Source organism: Camelus ferus, chromosome 17, assembly GCF_009834535.1.
Source record: "Camelus ferus isolate YT-003-E chromosome 17, BCGSAC_Cfer_1.0, whole genome shotgun sequence".
Taxonomy (NCBI): domain Eukaryota; kingdom Metazoa; phylum Chordata; class Mammalia; order Artiodactyla; family Camelidae; genus Camelus; species Camelus ferus.
Genome location: NC_045712.1, coordinates 8,672,411 through 8,691,891, shown reverse-complemented (window position 1 = coordinate 8,691,891; position 19,481 = coordinate 8,672,411). Strand labels below are relative to the sequence as shown.

At 39.8% G+C, this 19,481-nt stretch overlaps 1 protein-coding gene across 7 annotated transcripts in view; it reads right to left on the bottom strand.

The window, feature by feature from the left end:
• The window catches only part of FOXP1 (forkhead box P1), a 549,899-nt gene that overhangs the window by 205,546 nt on the left and 324,872 nt on the right, over positions 1–19,481 (bottom strand). The gene's annotated exons all lie outside the window — the stretch shown is intronic.

Genomic DNA, 19,481 nt, shown 5'->3' with positions numbered 1-19,481 from the left:
AATGAGGATCTCCTCTAACTTCCTTCTTCCTTTCTCATTCACTGTTGGCATTCTGAAGGACATCCTTGCTTGCAATTTCAAGGTCGAGAGTGCCTAATTGTGATTTGTTTGGTACTCCATTTTCCAGAAATCACCAAAGAATAAAATATCTAAAACAGAGCATGAGTTCTCATTTAATCAGAAACAAATGAGAAAAAGAAAGAGTATGCAATTTCAGAAGCAAAAGGAACCTTTGAAATAAACTAGTTTTCAGGGGCTTAAAGAGTTAGTGACTTACTACAAATCAGAGTTACAGCAGCAAGACTCAAATCCAGCCTGGCTGATACCCCCAGCAAAGTTCTTGGACCATATCTGCAGAGCCCTTGCATTTTCCCAACTTGAGAGATCACTTTTTTTTCCCTTTTAATCCAGAGTTCAACTTTTTTTTTCCTGCCACAGAAGGAGTTTTTCATCTGTTGCCTAAGAACATGAGTCAATATCCCTAAAGATTCCCAAAAAGCTGACATAGTTTGATAGGAATAAAGAGCCACAAAGATATTTCAGCTTCACACTCTTAACCCCAAAGTCTCCATCCTCTCTTCTCTTCACCCTCACCACTCAACCAACCTAACCCCATTTACAGAGTTCTTAGAGTGAAATAGGGTCTCCAAAGGAAAGAAAAAGTATATTTTCTGGGTTTTTTTTTTTTTTTTTTTGGTTTGTTTGTCTTTTGCCCAGCGTAAAAACACTGCAAGTATAAAAGTGATACAGTGATTTTTTTTGATGCAACATACTAGCTGTTCTCCTATTAGTAAAACTAGACATTCCGCACATCAGAAAAGGACAAAGCGCAATTGAAAGTCAAGATGTTACTTACACATTAGAGGTAGAAAACCAATAAAAGGCCAGAGGAGAGTAGGGATGAGGGTGATAAGAGACCAGCTCATGAAGGCTGTGAATGCCTAGGAAGGAATTACAGAGGTCACCTCTGGCAAGTCTGATAACGATGAGACGTGGAGATGAGGCTGAAGTCATCTTACAAGGGATTGCTGGCGTATTCTGAGAAGTCTTAGCTTCTTTCCCAATAGCATTCGAGAAAATGCTTTCAGTAACCAGGATAACCACAGTGAATGAGGCTTTAAGGAATGGGAATTGAGAAACAAACTGTGGTGGGAAGGAGAGAGCTGGGAGGAGTTTTTTTAAAGAAGAAAGTAAAAAAATAAAAAGTCATCAATCTTGAGGCATAGTGTGAGTAGCAGAGGAGCATCACCACCCACTACCCAGAAACAAGTTCCTTGAGACGCCACCTATGCATCCTCTGGGACAGGGGTCAGTAAATTACTACCCATGGGTTAAATACAGCCCTCTGCCTGTTCCTGTAAATAAAGTTTTATTGGAACACAGCCATGTCCATTTATGTACCACCTATGGCTGCTTTTACACAGAGCATCCGTGACAGAGACAGAAGAGCCCACAAAGCCAAAAAGGTTTACTATTTAAAGTAAATGTAAAAGTTCACTGATCCCCGCTCTAGCAAGATTACAGAGAAGAAAAATACCCACTTCCCAATGACAACAAAAATTTAAGAATAGATGTGCATGTACACACACACACACACACACAGAGTCACACAGATATACCCGATACCTTGGACACAGTTCTTAATGGTGTTGGTAACCACAAGAATGAACTTTTTGATTTGATCTGTCCTGACAGATAGGAGAAGGGCCCACATCCTACCCCAGAAGATTGTTTCTAAACACATCAGGAGCGTCCATGCAAAAGTTAATCAAAGAACAAAGCCTTTATTTTGTCTGAGCTTAGTTTCTTTATCCATAAAATGCAAGGCTGGATCATCCAAGGAATTTAAAAAATTCGATAACCCTACAGAGAAAGAAAAAGAAGACAGGCAATCACATACATCTATACATTGGGGGTGGGATGGGGGTTGGGGTAGAAGAATGGAGGATACAGGAGGCAACGGGTGCAATCAAGTGGGAACAGATAAATGAGCGTGAAAGGGACAAAATGAAGTTCTTTTATCACTCCTAAAGGATGTATAGATTGTGAAAGAGCTCTGGACCCATAGCTAGGGAGATAAGGAACATCCTATTTAAATGTAAAGAATTGTTAGGAGAGCTCAAGGTTCTATGAAATCTTCTGGACAAAATGACGAGCCCGCAAGGAGACGGAGCAGAATGGGACCTACTTTGGACTTTCCAAGCAGTTTAAGGTGCCAACACATAAGGCACTCAGAGATGTGCATTTTTTTCAGCCTCTTGTACTTGAAATTGCAATAGTCTGGTTCTCCCCTCCAGCCCACCAAGTGGGTCTCTTTTTTGGCAATGACACACAGACGTGGCCACGGGGACACCTTCAAGGAACTGAGGTTCCTTGCCTCTCAAACAGCAAATGCAAAACCGGGAGATTTTCAAATTCCAACATTTCTTCAAAGAAAAATGCCTTTCACCCTATTCCCCGGTTCTTACCGAAAGCATACTTGGTGTTTTTTTCTTTTTTAAAGGTGAGAGAGAGATAAAGATAAACTTTAAAAACACTCTGCTGCAGCCTGGTATTTGGGCTTTTGTGTTGATCCAGAACAGTGACCAACTAATACGTGAGCTGATTTAACAGCTAATGCAAGGGCTGGGCATCACCAGCCGACTCTGCGGATTAAGCCATGAGGGTGAAGCCGATTTCCCACACAGGAAATAAACACAGGCTTTGCTGCCAGGGAAATGTACATAGTTTGACTTGTAGGTTATGAATCTTTAAAACTCCCACCATAAGTCCCATCATACATCCTTCGTGGGCACCATCTTTTATTTATTGCGCTAAGCAATCGTTCTTTGTTGACTGGAGCTGTGTGGGATGCGGGCAAAGCTGGGGGGCCAGGGAAACACGATCACAAAATATCACTCGAGGAGCAGAGGACGTTTTTGCCAACAGGGCTAGTCACTCTTGAAGCAAAAATAATCCACTCCTCCAGATATTAAAACAACGAAAATGACTGTGGCAACTTCAAAGGAACTAACTCATTCATCAGTGATGCTGGGTGAACAATTTCCTCAAGAGACTCAAGGTACCAGAAATACTTTTATCCAAATACATTTTTGTTGGTTGGGTAAGGGGTTCAAGCCTGTCACATAATACTAAGAAAACACAGAAAGTATTTCCCCAGCCCTGTCGGTCGGTGACAGCTGTTTGGGGCACCTGGAAAAAGTTTGCAGTTTTAAGTCTTCTAGTTCCACGGACCCAAACACAAGAGCCATAAAGGGAAACTTGTCCAACCCAAAATGGCTGCTTTGATGTTGTCTATAAAGTAGCTTTTGCAACCACCACAGCTTACAGCTTGTTACGTGCAGACTTATTAACACACCCAGATTTTCCAGTGGGAGTTTGAGATTTGCAGATACTAACTACTATATATAAAACAGATAAACAACAAGTTTATACTGTACAGCACAGGGGACTATATTCAACGTCTTGTAATCTATAATGAAAAATAATTTGAAAACAAATATATGTATGACAACTATTACACTGTACATCAGAAACTGACACAACACTGTAAACTGACTATACTTCGATTAAAAAAAAGAAAGAAAAGAGCCAACATGTCCACCCCCTGGACTAGCTAAGGAGACAGCCATTGACAAGAGTTCCATGGTGGAGGTATGGTTCAGATCTTTCAGAACCCATTTTAATTCTCCAGCTTTACTGTCTGCAGCACACTGTACAACGTCACTACGAGCGATGCCAAATTTCTGTTGTCCTTGGAGTAAAACAAAGGTTTTCCCATCGAAGTCTTTGAGAAACAGAAGGACTCACACGCTCATTTCTCCCTGACTGTACTGGGCTGGGGTGTTCATGAGAAGGATGCAGGGACAGGTGTGAAGCAGGACTCTTCCTTGGAAATGGAAAGACACAAACCCAACCTGCAAGGCACAGATGCTTAAGAGTAAAAGTGGGCACGTATGCTGAAAATAAGGGCTCGACCTGAAAAGAAGGAAGGGTGGAAATGGAAATGCTCCTGCCTATGGGAATGTTTGGCATCTTCTCACTGGACGCGGCAAGAAGGGATGGGTGAAAGTGCGAGAGTTCTGAATGGGACAGCTTTCCAGGGGACTCACAGCGGGAAAGGAGGCCAAGGAAAGTGGAAGAAATCCTCGTAGCCTGACATGATCGTCCCCACAATAAACACAATGAGAGGGGACTGCGTGCAGGGATGAAGCATTCAGGTTGTGGGACTGGGCAGATGTGGGTCAGAATTAGAAGCTAGGCTTGCCCAGTGTTAAGCTGCATGAACTTGGGCAGCTCGTTAAGCATCTTCCTGTGGCGAGTAGGAATTTTAAGAGTACTCAGCACACAGGGTGCTTGTGAGAATGAACTGCACTAATACATGGGGGAGTACTGAGCACAAAGTCAGAAGGAAGGAGCTTTCCATAAACTTGCCACTGATACTATTACTACTTCTAGTATCATTACTACTGCTGCTATTAACTTATTTCAAGGCTATAAATGTCTGTGACAATAGGGATGTTTAAAATCTTGGACAAAAGGAAGAAACACTCATTGAATATGGGTGGATTACCTCTCATCGTTATGTGTTTAGTGTTTCCTCCTCAAGATAATTTGTAAGAAATGTGCCTGAATATGGAATTACTTGGCAAAGCTGCAGGAAGGTGAAAGGGGGAAGCTAGGAAAAAAGAGCTAACAGGAATTAGACTTTTAACTATGAAATTTGAAACTAAGACACCCCGCCTCCAATTTTCCTCTACAGCTCTAGATACAAAATACAAAATTAAAATTCAGATGAAGAAGTGAACCACCAGATAAGAGAATAAACCCAAACAATTCTCACTGATAACATTATCGCTGGCTGTTTTTTTCATCTATAAAGTTCTATCGTGGGAATGGGAAAGGGATATGTGAAAATGCTAAGGCATGATTTAAAAAAAAAAAAGCTACAGAATAGCTATCCTAACGTCAACAGTTGTTATCTCTATAAAATGAGATCGCAGGAGATATGGTTTCTTTCTTTCTCTGCTCTCATAGCCACATCTTCTAATTTTTCTACAGCGAACATGTAATTAACTGTGCAGTAGAAAATTCACAATTATTTGGTATTCAATTTTCAATTGGAAACATCTGAATCACACCCAAGCCCCACACAGAGCCAACACTGAGGATTTCACCCTCGGCTTTGGCATTGGGATGTTCTGTAGGTACTGGTGGACTCCCAGTGACTGTCGGGGCCCGTCTTCCAGCTCATTCAGCTGCCATCTTCTAACTGTGCCACAGTCTCTCTGTCAGTATTTTACAGTAGTTTCACAAGATGCACCTATGGCCACTTACCGGAGGACCTTCCAAATTTCTAGGCTTAAAAAAAAAAAAAATCAACTTTTCTGTTTCCTGTTCTCAATTCTTCAGAAACTTCCCCAGCCTTCCATAAATAAAGTCAGGCCCCAAGAATCAAATATTATCTCAGACTGGAACCTAAACAGGGGACTTGCCAGACAAGAGCCCAGGGAAGCTATTGGTTAGGTGTACTATGTAATTATTCCTTATCCTGGTTCTAGGTACTAATCCCATGGAAATTACAGCGGGAGGGCAGCAAGGAGCACTGAGACATAAAAAATCATTGCCATGTGTAAAAACTTAGATGTTAAAAAAGAAAATGCAGGCACAAGAATGTAGCCAGAAAAAAAAAAAAAAAAAAAAAAAAGACATGCCAATAAAAGAGCTGCTTCTTAAAATTTGGCTGGCAGCGTCCTTCCCCTCCCCAACGGATACTCTTAGTAAAGAAAACATGGTAGGTTTTTTTTCTCCCTTGCCTGTATTTGATTTCCAATTAAAATTAAATATAAACTGAAACGCCACCTGGATTTTAGCAAAATCCAATCCCCGCCCTCCACCCCTCCTTTTTCTTAAAAGAAGAACCTGGGCTTACATATACAAACATTTTGCTAAATGACCCGTGGCAAATTGCGTAATGCCAGTAAAAGTTGTGTTTTTTAAGTTATGAGCCCCAAAGATTTTATCTGAAATAAAACCCTGATTCAATTCAGATTCTGGAGGCAAACTGTGTCCGTAACTCTGCCTCTAAATTTAAAACATTTGTGTGTGGAGCTCCTTCAGTAATGTTGCTAGTAGGTATGGAGGAGAAATTCTGTATTTATTAGGATATGTGTTTTCTTTTCTAAAATGGTAAATTGGGGCACTAATTGCCTACAAGAACGGATCCTCTGCAGTCATCATGTGGAGGTCAGTTTCTAAATGAAGAGTCCGGTTTTCAAAAGGACTGTGTGCTTATTTCAATTAATCGTCTCAGTAGAGGATTCCTGGATTCCTGGATTCATGAAGGAGAGTTCTCCTTGGAGGTCTCCAATATGAACATTTATAATGTTCTAAGGTGGTTGCATTTGAGTATAAAGTGGTACCAGGGGGCAAAAGAAAGGATCAGTACAGGGAAACAACTTGGATCCCTTCTGACCTCTACCTTTGGGTCCCTAAGATGCCAACCAAGCCTTTTCTGTGTCTTCAGAAGGTGCTGAGCCAAGACAGTAATAGTGTCATGAGCACATTTTAAAGGGCTAACCACTGTGCTAAGGCCTTTATGTATATTCTTTAATGTATTCATCACACAAACCCTCTCTGGAAGTTACCTCTACTGCCCCATTTTACAGATGAGAAGAGTAAGGCTCAGAAAGACTGGCATAACTAGCCCAGTTTCCTTCATTCAGTAAGTGCTGGGGTTGACTTTTAAACCTCTGTGGGTAGGATTCCAAAATGTCTGGAATGAAACATTCCTCCTATCTCGTCTAGCTCCTAGGGGAGAGAAATAAGCCTCTAGTGGGAACAGCGTGCACTGGCTAAGCAACGAAGTACATCTGTACACGACTGTGAATACACCACGTGACAAAGTCCACACCGACAGGGAGAAACTCTCAGTAGGGGAGCAGTGGAGAAAACCTAAGGGCATTTTCTCCCCGTCTACACTCTCTTTTGATTGACTGTAAGTTGATTCTGTCATAAATTGACGATGTTATATAAGGATGGTTAATGGTTGTCACATTTGAGGGGAGAAGCACCTAGAAGCTGGTGGAGAGACCGTACCAGGGAGGAAAAACATGGTAGCTGAAACTCAAACAGGTCATGGGAGAAAATCTTATAACTATGAGAATTTTATCCCTTAAGTCCTGTGCAAAAATTTAAAAAATATATATGTAAGTATATACGATACACTTATATTTTTATTTATATTATTTTATAAATATGTATATACTCATGTTAAATTTGTTATACTTATAATATTATACAAATATATTCTATAAAATAACACATAAAATTTGCTCAAGTGACAGGTATTCTCTGCCATTTATAAGTACTCATAAAAGTTTTCAAATAGTGTGAATGTGAATTATATAATAACTTTTCTTTTTCATTATAAAGGCAATACATACTACTGTAAAATTTTAGAATATACAGAAAAGTGAAACGTATCCAAAATACAAATCCATTAACCTACAAAAAAAAATCATTGATAACTTTTTTACAGGGTTTTTCAGGTTTTTTTTCCTACCAATTATTATTTTTAAAGTTAAAAAGTTTTAGAATTGATAAACTTATTAACTATTCTACGAGTGTGATTCTTAATGGTACCCAATATTACCTCCAACTTATGTGCAACCATTTTTTTTAACCTTTCCTTTCTTCTAATGTTGATGATTTAGGGTATTTTTAATTTTTCATATCATAAATAATACTATAATGAACATCTTCAGGTATAAATCTTTCTGCATGCCTCACATTATTTCTGTAGGTGAAATCGTTAATAATGATGTCCATAAATAACAGACCATTTACTATGTGCTGTGCAATCTTTTAAGCATTTTACATCATAATCAAAATACTAAATGTTGATATTATCCCCCATTTGAGGGATGTATAAACTGAGGCACAGAGAAATTAACTGACTTGCATAGTCACCAAACTAGTCAGTGTGATCATGACTCGGGCCAGACAGGTTGGCTCCATCATTATGCTTTTGGGTGCTCTGCCTTTCCCAGTGGTTATCAAGTGTGCTCTAGCCAGCAGCAGAGAATGGATTAGAAGCATCAGAAATGCAAATTCTTGGGCCCCGTCCCAGATCCAAAGTACCCTGAGGGTTGGTCCCACAATCTGTGTTTTAAGACATTCTTCAGATGATTCCAATATACATAAAAGTTTGAGAAGCACTGCTCGATACTTTATAACCTCTCAAAGTGCAACCCTGAATCAAAGGGTGTGACTGTATTTGGCCTCTTGATACACAGTGCCAAATTGCCCCCAGAATGAAATGTCCAGATTTACACAAGCCACATAAGGGGCTGCTGGTGCTAGACGTATCACTGATGGTCATCTTTGCTGATCTGGTCAAAGATCTTCCAACTCTTTTACAGCGTTCTTTAGTTAGAAAAGTTTCGGAGTATGTAAACCTGGTGACTGCATTTGAATAGATATAAAATGACTCTCAGAACCTAGAGAGAATGCTTTATATGACCTTACTTCGCCGAGTTTTCTTCAGAGCTGGCATTTATAGTGCTATATCTAAGATATTCAAAAACTAAATCCAGGGACACATTGGTAAGCATTTAGAGCCAAAAGAGGAAACCTTTTCCAAATTAAAGATAGGTTACTAATATACTTAACATTAATTAAATATAGAAAAATCTAGGAACATTTGTCAAAACACTGAACCAGTGAGCAAATCTAATTAACATGCACTGTGGATTGTACAGTGTTTCATTTGGGGGGTAGGGAGTTAGGATGTGATGCACATGAAACTGTAACTGCAAAATTACACAAATACATACATATACCCACTTTTCAAAAGCAAAAGATGCTAGAGTTTCATCACATTCCCAAAGGAGGGACCGTCCATAAAGGTGCAAAACAGAAGAATGATGGAATCAAAGATTTGGTCTACGCCAGAGAAACTCGCCCACCTGCAAGACTGAAGAGATTTTCACTAACTGAGAGACAGACTGGTAAGTCATCTGATAACAAACTTAAAAACAGAAACAAAGGAGCAGTTAAGAACAGAAAGAAGAAAGGCAGAAGGGAGAAAATACAAGGCCAATGCCATTTCTAGGTAAGACAGTCAGTTCATACAACAGCCGGATTGAGTAAAGATCTTCAAATTTGATAACTAGTTTAAAAGAAGATATTACAGTTTCAGTTGTTCTAGCTGTGTGACGAATAGAGGGGAATGAGTTAAAACTAAAAGTACGTGAAATATGGACACCACCAACCAAATGACCAGCCTTGTCAGCCCTCATCTAATCTCTGGAAATCATACACTCAACTCAGGCAATGGTCTGTGTAAACAGATAGGCCCCGGACCATTTCCTGGAAACCAATCAACTCAGATGCGGCATCCAGCAGAAAAAGACCTCCACTTGCCATATGCCTCCAGTCCTTCCACAGTAGAAATCCAGCCTTGTTTATCCCCAAACCAAAATGGCAAAGGTACGTATCTAAGTGATAAGGTGAATCCACATAGCTCAGTATGTACTTCTATCTATTATCTCCTGATTGAAAGGGTTAAACTAAAGCAGCAGGTGTGCACATGCTGAGTTATTATTTCTGAAATATCATCAAGGTCTTCAAAAATCCCACCGACCCCGGACACAAACTCTTCCTCTCCAGGTTACTGAAGAGTTATTTACTGCTTAAGTCACTCGTCCACTGATTAATCATATGCATCTCTTCTATGGCTTATCTTCATGTGCTTTGAAATTTTTAGATACTTAATGCAAGTGTCTATGTCTTATTCTAAGCCAGCTAGATCATGAGTTTAATGAAGTCAGGGAGACAGGATATTTCTTCCTATCTTCTAGCCAACCACGGGACTACAAACGTAAGACAGGTTACATTTTTATGTTAATTTTCTCCTGCAGGAGAACCATGGCCGAGAATATCCTCTCTCTGAGGGACTCGCTCAGCGTCCAAGCCTCTACTTCCTTAGTAGGCTGGCTGGCTGAGTATTCTCCTAACCACCAATTCTGCCAAAACTTCCCATTTGTAAGATGCATCTGATTAAATGATTTGAAAGAAACTCTGCAGGGATGATGACACCTACGAGTGAATTTACCATTTCAGAAAGCTCAGAAGTCTTACATTGTGAGATATATATGGATAATTTAGAAAAAAAATGAGGGATGATCCTTCAGTTTTTTCACTATAAAGTAAGAGTAGAAGGTTCTGGAAGGCAGCTCTTGTCACATCTGCCACTCACTAATCCAAGGGGCCAACACATTTTTTCCAACAAGGACCAGGTAATAAGGCTTCTAGGCTTTGTGAGCCATGCAGCCTCTGCTGCAACAGCTCACCTCTGCTGGGGTAGGAAGCAAGCAGCCGCAGACAAGAGTAAACAAGTGGGCATGGCTGTGTTCCAATAAAATCTTTATCTAACAGAATAGGTGGCAGCCGGATTTGGTTGATGTGGCCTTCCGCCCCAGTTCACCAACCCCCAGCATCGTCTGCAAGCTCAACACAGTGCTAGGAACTGAGAACTTGCCCAATAAAGGTACTGAATGATCGGCTGAGACAAGTTAAAGATAATTCCAGAATGCAGTCTTGACAACTATGATTGTGAATCACCACGTTACAGAATATATCCTCGGCAGTCACATGGGGGACTCCATCACATACCCAGCTTCTCCGCGATGCTTTCCCGCTTAAAGCATATTAATGATACAGTTAAGTCTGTACATAAATGCACATGGCGTACTCAGAGAAGACAGAGCACAAACTTTGTAAGACAAGTGTAAATCTAAGAAGATAACCAGCATCTCATAATAAAAATGAGCGTTGGAAAGTCATTTCCACTTAGTATCTTTGCACGGTGAATTTTGACTGTGTGGATATGGAAACTTCACCACGAGGAGGGGAAAAATGAGGCAAGGCAAGCATTATTATCACAGTATTCTTGTTCATACACATTAGGACCACAAATAGTCAGGAAAGAGTGAGCATTATGTCACTTCTCTCCCAGTCTTTAACCTTGTAAAGGGTTGTTGAGTTCGCAGGGAGGGTCACAAGAGTCAGGCCAAGAGGCTATGAAAATGGAACCACTTCTCACCATGCAACCTTGAAAAATTAACACGATAATTGGAACGATAAAGGGCTTCTTTTGTCCCATTTGAGGATGTTCCATCTTATTTTATTAAAGCGTCCAAAATCCTTTCTTCCTCTGGCTCTGAGAGGTATGGCTCTGCTGTCGACAAGCAAAAGACATTTTACGCACAATTTTCCCTCTACTAGAAAGAGGGATATTGTGCCCTTCAGTGAACATAAAATTGATATTATCATCTCTTAGTTTATATCTCACTACTTAACCTTCAGATTAAAAGTTATTGGATTTGAATGACTAAGAAGACATCATGTCACCTTCCCCTCAGTGTGGAGAGAGGGGTGCTGGGGGTGAGAGAAGGCACAGTGAGAAAAACAGGGATTTCAGATCAGCTGAGGCTTTGCCTCTTCTGACAAGCGACCGTGATCTTGACAATTACTTATGGTTGCGTGGATGATGAAGTGTGTAATAAATGGTCTACTTTAAGAAACTTTGCCCAAGATGAATCTGTGTTAGGAAGTTCATTTTATTTTGGGAACAGTCTAAAAAATAGGGGTAAAAAATTAATTTGAGGAGAACCTTAGGGTTATCAACTTTAAAAAAGGAAAAATCCGGTCCCCTCCACACTCAACATTTGCATCAAGACTATGCTGGAGATACTGGAAAATATCCTTCCTTCCATCCATCCGCCTCTATGCAGGGCTTCACTTCAACTCACAAACAAGTCTTGGTGTCTGTAAGCACTTTAATCTGTACCTCCTAAACGAGTCTCCCAACAGCATGCACTGTTGAGTAATTACACATTGTATTTTTCCAACAAAAGAAACACATGCACCCCCTTCACCTTAAAAAAACAAACTCATTCTAAGAAGCTTGTGTCAGTATCAGACGCTTTATCAGAGATCTAACTTGGTCATTTTGTTCTCTAAAAGAGATAAGCACATTCCCTGATCAGTGGGAACACTAGCAGTTTATCAGCCCTTCCCGTGTGACTTTTGGAAGATATAGTCATTAGCAACTAGCAAAGGGAAAAGACTTTTGATAATTTTAATCTGAATAAACATATACAATCAAAATAGTGAGGGTAACAACAAGGTCCTAATGTATAGCACAGGGAACTATATTCAAAACCTTGCAAGGGCCTGTAATGAAAAAGAATATGAAAAGGAATATACATATATATTCATACATATTTATAGATGTATAAGTGTATGAACATATGTATAAACATACATATATATATAAATGAATCACTATTCTGTACACCAGAAATGAACCCAAGATTGTAAACTGACTATAGTTCAATTTAAAAAAAGAGTGAGGTTTAGTGATAGAGGAGGGTGTCTTTTTTCTAAACAGCCTTTAAAAAAGGGTAGAGGGGGTACTTTTCCAAAATAAATCCATCTTTTTTTTTTTTTTTTTTTTTTTTTTTACAAATTACGTTTGCTCTTCCTTCGTCATTTCACAATAACCGACAAGGGACTGGGAGAAAGAGCTTGGATTCTCCTGTGATGTCCTCCTCTCTCTGTGCCGCCACCTGGCCAGTCACTCAGATTGGAAATCCTGAATCATCCCTCCTAACTCCCACTCCTGGATGCTTTCACATCTTCTGATTCAAAAGGCCCTGTCCGTGTACCAGGACTCCCCTAAACAGTCTCTCTTGATCCAGGCCTTCCTTTCTCTTCCCATTTCATCCATTCACAGAGTCTGTCCCAGAACCGCTCTCTGCGGGCTGGGTGTTCTGTGTTGATGGGTATCAGGGGAGGTGAACAGCCCATCCCTGCCCTATGGGGCTGAGAGGTGAAGAAAGGATTTAAATGGAGGAGGAGGAGACATGCAGGGAGCAAGGAGGGGTCCACAGCAGGGTGCCCTCGATGACATGACAACAGGGTACTACATCCGGGACCAAGTGTAATCGCCTTGTCACAACTATTAATCTCGCAGGGATCTCTCTGCTGCCTAACCAGGCCAGGTCCAACTTCACTGACCTTCGGTTTACCTCCTCTTGCCTGGCCTTTCTTCTCAGCCGAGAAGCTCAAGCCTCCCACAAACTGAATTCAATTTACCCTCTACCCACCTTCCCTCTGCTCCCATGGTTACTCTATAGGCTCCACCCAAAGCACCTCCCAAGTTCCTCTCCCATGCATTCCCGCACCTCCCACATCAGTGTGGGCCCCACATTCCTTCTATGTAGGCGTGCCCTATAAATAATAGCTAAATAAAAGGACGCAAACAAATGAATAAATGAATTTCAACAAATCCAAAGCTAAGAAACAAGGCTAAGACGCTCTGTGGTACAATGAGTGGCTGACCTGGACCAAAGCTAAGGCCAGGCCTGTATGTGACACTCTTCACCACTTTTCTTGTGAGAGAGGGGGGAAACAAATTGTATTTCTATGAACCAAATCAAACACGCTATTTAGCAAAGGGTCTCTGGAATGTTATAAGTAACACTTCATAATTACAATAGTTTTGAGTTCAAAGACCAAGTGATGAAAAGAAACTTTCTAATACGGGGTTCAGCTCACTATATAAACTTCCCTTCTGCTCCTCCAGCTCCCTCTTGCATTTATATTGCTATTCTACTTTGTCATAAAAGCAGTCACCTTGTAACCCTTTTTATCAAGCAATCTATGCACTACCGAAAAGTACACTCAGCTCCGTCAGGCGAGCTATAGGTTTACATTACACAAACATACCCATTCTGCCTCTTCAGCACTTAGCTGTCAATAAAGGCAAGCACTTGCAAAACAGCAAAGTAGACTGCTTGCCTTCAGAGTACAGATCGGAGTCTGCCAGTTTTTGCAAAACAAACTCTTTGCAATCACTGAAGCTAATCTGTCAACAAATTACCATTAAAGTCATGCCTCCTGACAAAGTTCAAAAAGAGATTTCTGATTAGACAAGAGACAGGGAGTATTTTATTATTATTATTATTATTAGCTCACAGGTCAGGGCTGAAAATTACCTTCTCAAAGGAGCGACGCTTTTGCTTAAAGTCAAGAGGGTACACTTCATTCGTAATGAAATGTGGCATCTGGGTTTCTATTACCACACTCCTATGTACACGACTCTTTTCTGCTTTTCTGTTTCCTGGGCCATCTTAATTTTCAATGGTGAGATTAATGACACACAACTGTTTAGAAGTCAGAACTTGAAAGAATTTCATACGAGGCTCACATCACTAGTTACATAAATCTTTGACAACAATATTTTGATGGAAGGCAGGTCTAAACAACAGAGCAGAGAACTAAATTTAGCATGCAGGGTGAAAGATGCCTTTTCCAGAAATAGCCACAAAAGGAATTGAGAAAAAGTGCAAGTTGGTTATTGCGGTGGCCGCTTTTTCTTTCTTTGTCAGAATTCTCTGAGTTCCAGGCTCAGTTCTGTTTCAATTTGTATGGGTTTTGCTAACGTTTTGGTGGTGCTGATTCCTACAAAATATTTTTGACTATTAATATTTTCCATAATATTTGAACTCTAACTTATGTCCCCAAAGAGTGTATCTTAGCAGAACAATTCCTTTAAAAGTGTAGCTTGAATCTTCATCTACCAGTAAAGAAAGGTGCCCTCCCCCAGTGCCCTGCCACACGAGGGCACTTAACAGATATGAATAATGTCCTCTTCTGTACTTTCTTCTGAAAGCTTCCCTCTTAGGACACAGACATGCTGAACATCTTTACCCTTCCAATGGCATCAAACACCCTCCCTTTCAGACAAAGTCCTTGGCAGCTACAATGGGAAAGTCCACTTAAGTGTATTCTCTACAAAGTTCATAAGAAACCTTTCTCAAAGGTAAAAAGAATAGTAAGACTGAACTGGTCATTGATACCTCATCTTTGTACCTACAGATCCATACCTAATCACCTGGGCTTCCCTCTGCAGAATAAGAAACAAGGCAAAAAGACCACTAGGATTTGACGTGGTCCCACAGGAAGATGGGTAAGCTTGAGAAACAAAGGGAAGGCTCTGTTCATATGCGCTTCCTGCCCACCCAAACACTGACAGCTATTTCTTCCAGGCACTGTTTTTCACAGAGGCAGTTAAAATTTGAAATGTTGGCAGGATAACTTCCCTGTTCTGTTCAACATCCACTAGTAACTTCAGTAACAAAAACTGAAGGAAGGGATTCATTCTGCCATTTTGACAATGAAGAGAATTTCTGAGTTTCTCTGGCCCTGTGTAATCACTAATCTTTAACCTCGCTCATTGGCATAGTTCAACTCAGTGGCTCCTCTTTCTTCCCTTTCGTGATTTTGCAGGAGCTCCCTTCCCTTTCTATCTCTTTTACCTCCTCAAGAGTCATTGAACGTTTTCTCTTTTCCTTTTACATTATTAACATGAAACAGGTAGCACTATCTTTTGGGTTAATAGTTCCAGCACCTTAAATCAAATGTCAAAGAGGCTATATGAAGTAAATACATCACTTAGCCACATGCTCCAAATAATATATCTTTAAATTCCATGTGTAGTTTAGCCTTTTTTAATGTCTTTCTCACAGACTACTTCTCAACTGCCCTTCTCATATAAAACCATAGCCACACCTCAAAACCCTAGCAACCAAAGCTTTGCCTACACTGATTTGCAGACAATAAAAGTGCCAGGTGGTACCAAAAAAGAAAAAAAGCAAAAAAGCCCATCATTAAATGGAATGTTGTTAAGAAATAGCTGTTTTATTTAACAGCTATTCATTTTTATTGAATAAACATTTTCTAGTATGCATTCTGTTAATTGACCTGACAGCATATGCTGTATATGGAGAAACTTCTAAACATTATGCTCTATGTAATATGCTTATCTGAAAAAGCTCTCATTTGCAGCAATATGGAAATAAAATTCTGCTTTCTAAAATTCAAGACTTTTAAAATGCATTAATCCACACAGTTTATGAAATTGCTCTGGACATTTTAAAATCCTTTCTTTAAGGGGGAAAAAAAAACTTCAGTAATTGCTAATAGTATTTGTTGCTGAGTTTCATAATGGAGTAGTGCATATCCAATACAGAACTTTTACAGACCTAGAAATGGGGCAGGCATAATAGGAAATAAAAAGCAGTTATGGGATTGGGTAAAGAATTACTCAATGGCTAAAAGAAAATGTTCGGAATCTCTATCAAATTATATTATTAGAAAACTATTGTTAGAACAGTTTCATGGCCCAGATGTAAGTAGAGTTGAATCATTGCAGGGATAATACATTTAGTTTTGAGGAAGGAAGGTTTGTGCGTGTGTGGGCAGTCTCCTGTAGCTAACAGCAGCACCTCTCCTTGGCTGGTGGCTTCTGAGTGATGATGGCAACTTCCAGAATCACCAACCCCACTGCCTACAGAGCACAAGGGAGTGAAGGTACTGGATGGGTACTCAGGCCAGCTGGACAGCTGCAGGCTCCCTGATTCAGTAGCGATTCACCTCCCAACAACTGTTACCCTCGTAGGAATACCAGCCAGAGTTACCAGATCTGATTTTCCTAGAGAAAATGGAAAAGCCAGGTTCCTCCCATTTTTCTGGGTTATCAACTATGTAATTTTTTTTTTAATTCTGTTTGGATCCAATTTAGCCAACTTATAGACCAAACCCAGCACCAAAGTCACTCACCCCACAGAGAATCTTTGGGAAAGTTCTTCCTCCTGACGGGGTACTTGCTCTCATTTGTAATCATCTCTGGTAATATGGATTAAATAGGGAAAGGCTTGCATTTACTTATTTTAAACCCTGGCACTAGGTAAAAATTCTCCCTATACCATCAATGACTGTACTGGTACAACTGGAAAATCCTATAACATTCAGTTTCATACACGGCACAATTAACTCATTTTTATACCAAACCATTTAAAGCCAGACCTTTTTGTTCCATGGACTTCTAACATATTTTACAGTTCTAATTCTCTTCCACTGTCCTACATTAATCAAAGCTGTAACCCCTGTTGTCTTTGTACTACAGAATCAGAATGTGCCCCTGGCGAGGAATGGGGGAAAAGTCAACAGGAATTAAATTTCAGTGCAACTGTTTACTCAACTGTGGCCTGCAGTTATTGAAATTTTATCCGTGGTTTTGTGTGACTACCGCGGTAATGAATTCAGCATGGCTGTGATTTTCTCACTGCTGGTATTCTCACTTCAAGTAAAAACCTGTAGAATAAAAATGACGAAAACAACCCACGTCCATCACGCTGACACTTGGTTTTCTCCCGACTGTTTAATTGTTGCAGCTTTCAGTCTGGAGGAAAACTGATAACGCTCGTCCTGTAAAACTTTTGCAATCCGGTAGTTTTTTCTTATTTCATCTACAGATTTTCTTTTCCCCAACAACCTGTTAAGAGCCTCCTCATACACTTAGGGAACTCACACAGCTGTCGGTATTTTATTTTAAAAGACCGAAAAGGCCTGCCAACCACAATATGTGGGGTTTTAGCCACAATGATAGACCCAACTGCTTTTTTCCTTCCCAAAACATATCAGTGGCAAAGAGAAATAAAATTGTTGTAAAAATATTAAAAGCCCTTCGAAGTGCAATCAAAAGGTACTGACCTTTGTATCAATAACCCACAACAACGTAGTTTCCAAAGTGGTCACAGCCAAGATAAAGAGGGGAGACGTGAACAAGTAATTTTGCTGCTGATGGTTTTCAAAGAAGATGCTGTTAAATGCACTTACACAACTTCTTCTGTGAGGTCAATCTGATGTTGCTGTGATTGGGGTAGGGGTGTGGGGGTGTGTATATATATATGTATGTATGTATGTGTGTGTGTGTGTGTTTGTTAATAGTATTCAAGTTAAATTTTTAGCTGGCTTACCACTTTGAGATAGCAAATAATTTTCAGTCCTTCAGATAAAACTCAGAAGTGAATTTCCCATTTTATCTAATTAACATACACTAAATACTCATTACCTGGGTTCATACCACATCAGTCAATAGTCCCACTTCAACTGCTCCATAAAGAAACAGTTGATCTTGGCCTCTGTGTAGTAAGGACATAGAAAATGGCACTCCAAATTACCAACTACTTATTCTCAATATAACCATAAAAGTCTCAGAATCTCATATGAACAAATACACAAATACACGGATACCTTTCTACCATTTACTGATTGGTTTTGTCAACAATCTCATTGGTTAGAATTTGGCCATTGCACTAACGCAAATGCTCAAAGTTTTTACAATGCCCAAAGTTTATACACAACATGCATCATAAATCCCAGCTGAGGTGATGCCCAGAAAGCAGGTACAATCAGCTTTGAGTTGCCATTAAAAGACAGGTCAAACCACATAAATGAAGTTCTCTGAATTAAGAACTGAGCTTGTCCGTTAGTTTCCTTTTCTTTCTCTCTGTTGCATCTTTTCCCGGACAGATTCCATTGTCTCATGCTAGTACCACCAAGATCACATAGAGTAACAATCTAATGATTCCTTGTTTTTAAAAATTCTTAGCAAGGAGGAAATGAAAGTTGCTTTAGAGCCTGTCAAAGGCTATGTCCCTAATACAAGAAGGGATTGCCTTTGCTTCTCTGATACAGAGTCCAAGAAAAGAGTTTGAGAAAAGGTTTGCCTTTGTCTTTCTCTTCCCTCTTTCCTCAACAATTTGTTACACTCAAAAAGGCCCAAAGACACCATTCTTTTTTCATCTTTTTCCAAGTGGCACCTTTACTTTGTACTGAATAAATGAATCAAACACTAAAATGGAACAAAAACCATCCATTGTCATTAACAAAAAACAAATACTATTTCCTGATTCCAAGAGAAGTTGGGGAAGACAGTGCCTGTCTTCAAGCAATTGCTATTTACTTACTTGAATCCGCATCAACACTTTGGCCACACAACCCCATTTTCTGGGTCAGACCCTTTACCATTTGGAAATATTTTACCAGTCACTCCAAGGTACCCACTTGAATGCCTACGAAGGATATTAGAGTAATGAGTATGTCCCAATGTATATGCATTTTGAGGAGCCACCAATAAGAGATAATTTAAAACATTAATAGGATTTAACCACATACCAATTGTCATACGTATATTAGAAACATTTGTAAGTGGCCCATCTCCCTAAATTCCTCCAGGCAGCAACAAGCAATTTCTTTTTTTTCCCCCTGTTAAATTAATTAATTAATTATATAAATAAATAATTATATAATTAATTAATTAATTATAATAGACTTTATTCTTTTAGAGAAGCTTCAGGTTCACAACAGAATTGAGCAGAAAATACAGAGAGTTTGCACATAGCCCTCCCCACCCACACATATATACTCCCCTATCATCAATATCCCTCATCAGTGGGGCATATTTGGTACAACTGATGCACCAACATGGGCACATCATTATCAACCAAAGTCCACAGTTTACATTAGGGTTCACTCTTGATGTTGTACATTCTATGGGTTTCAAC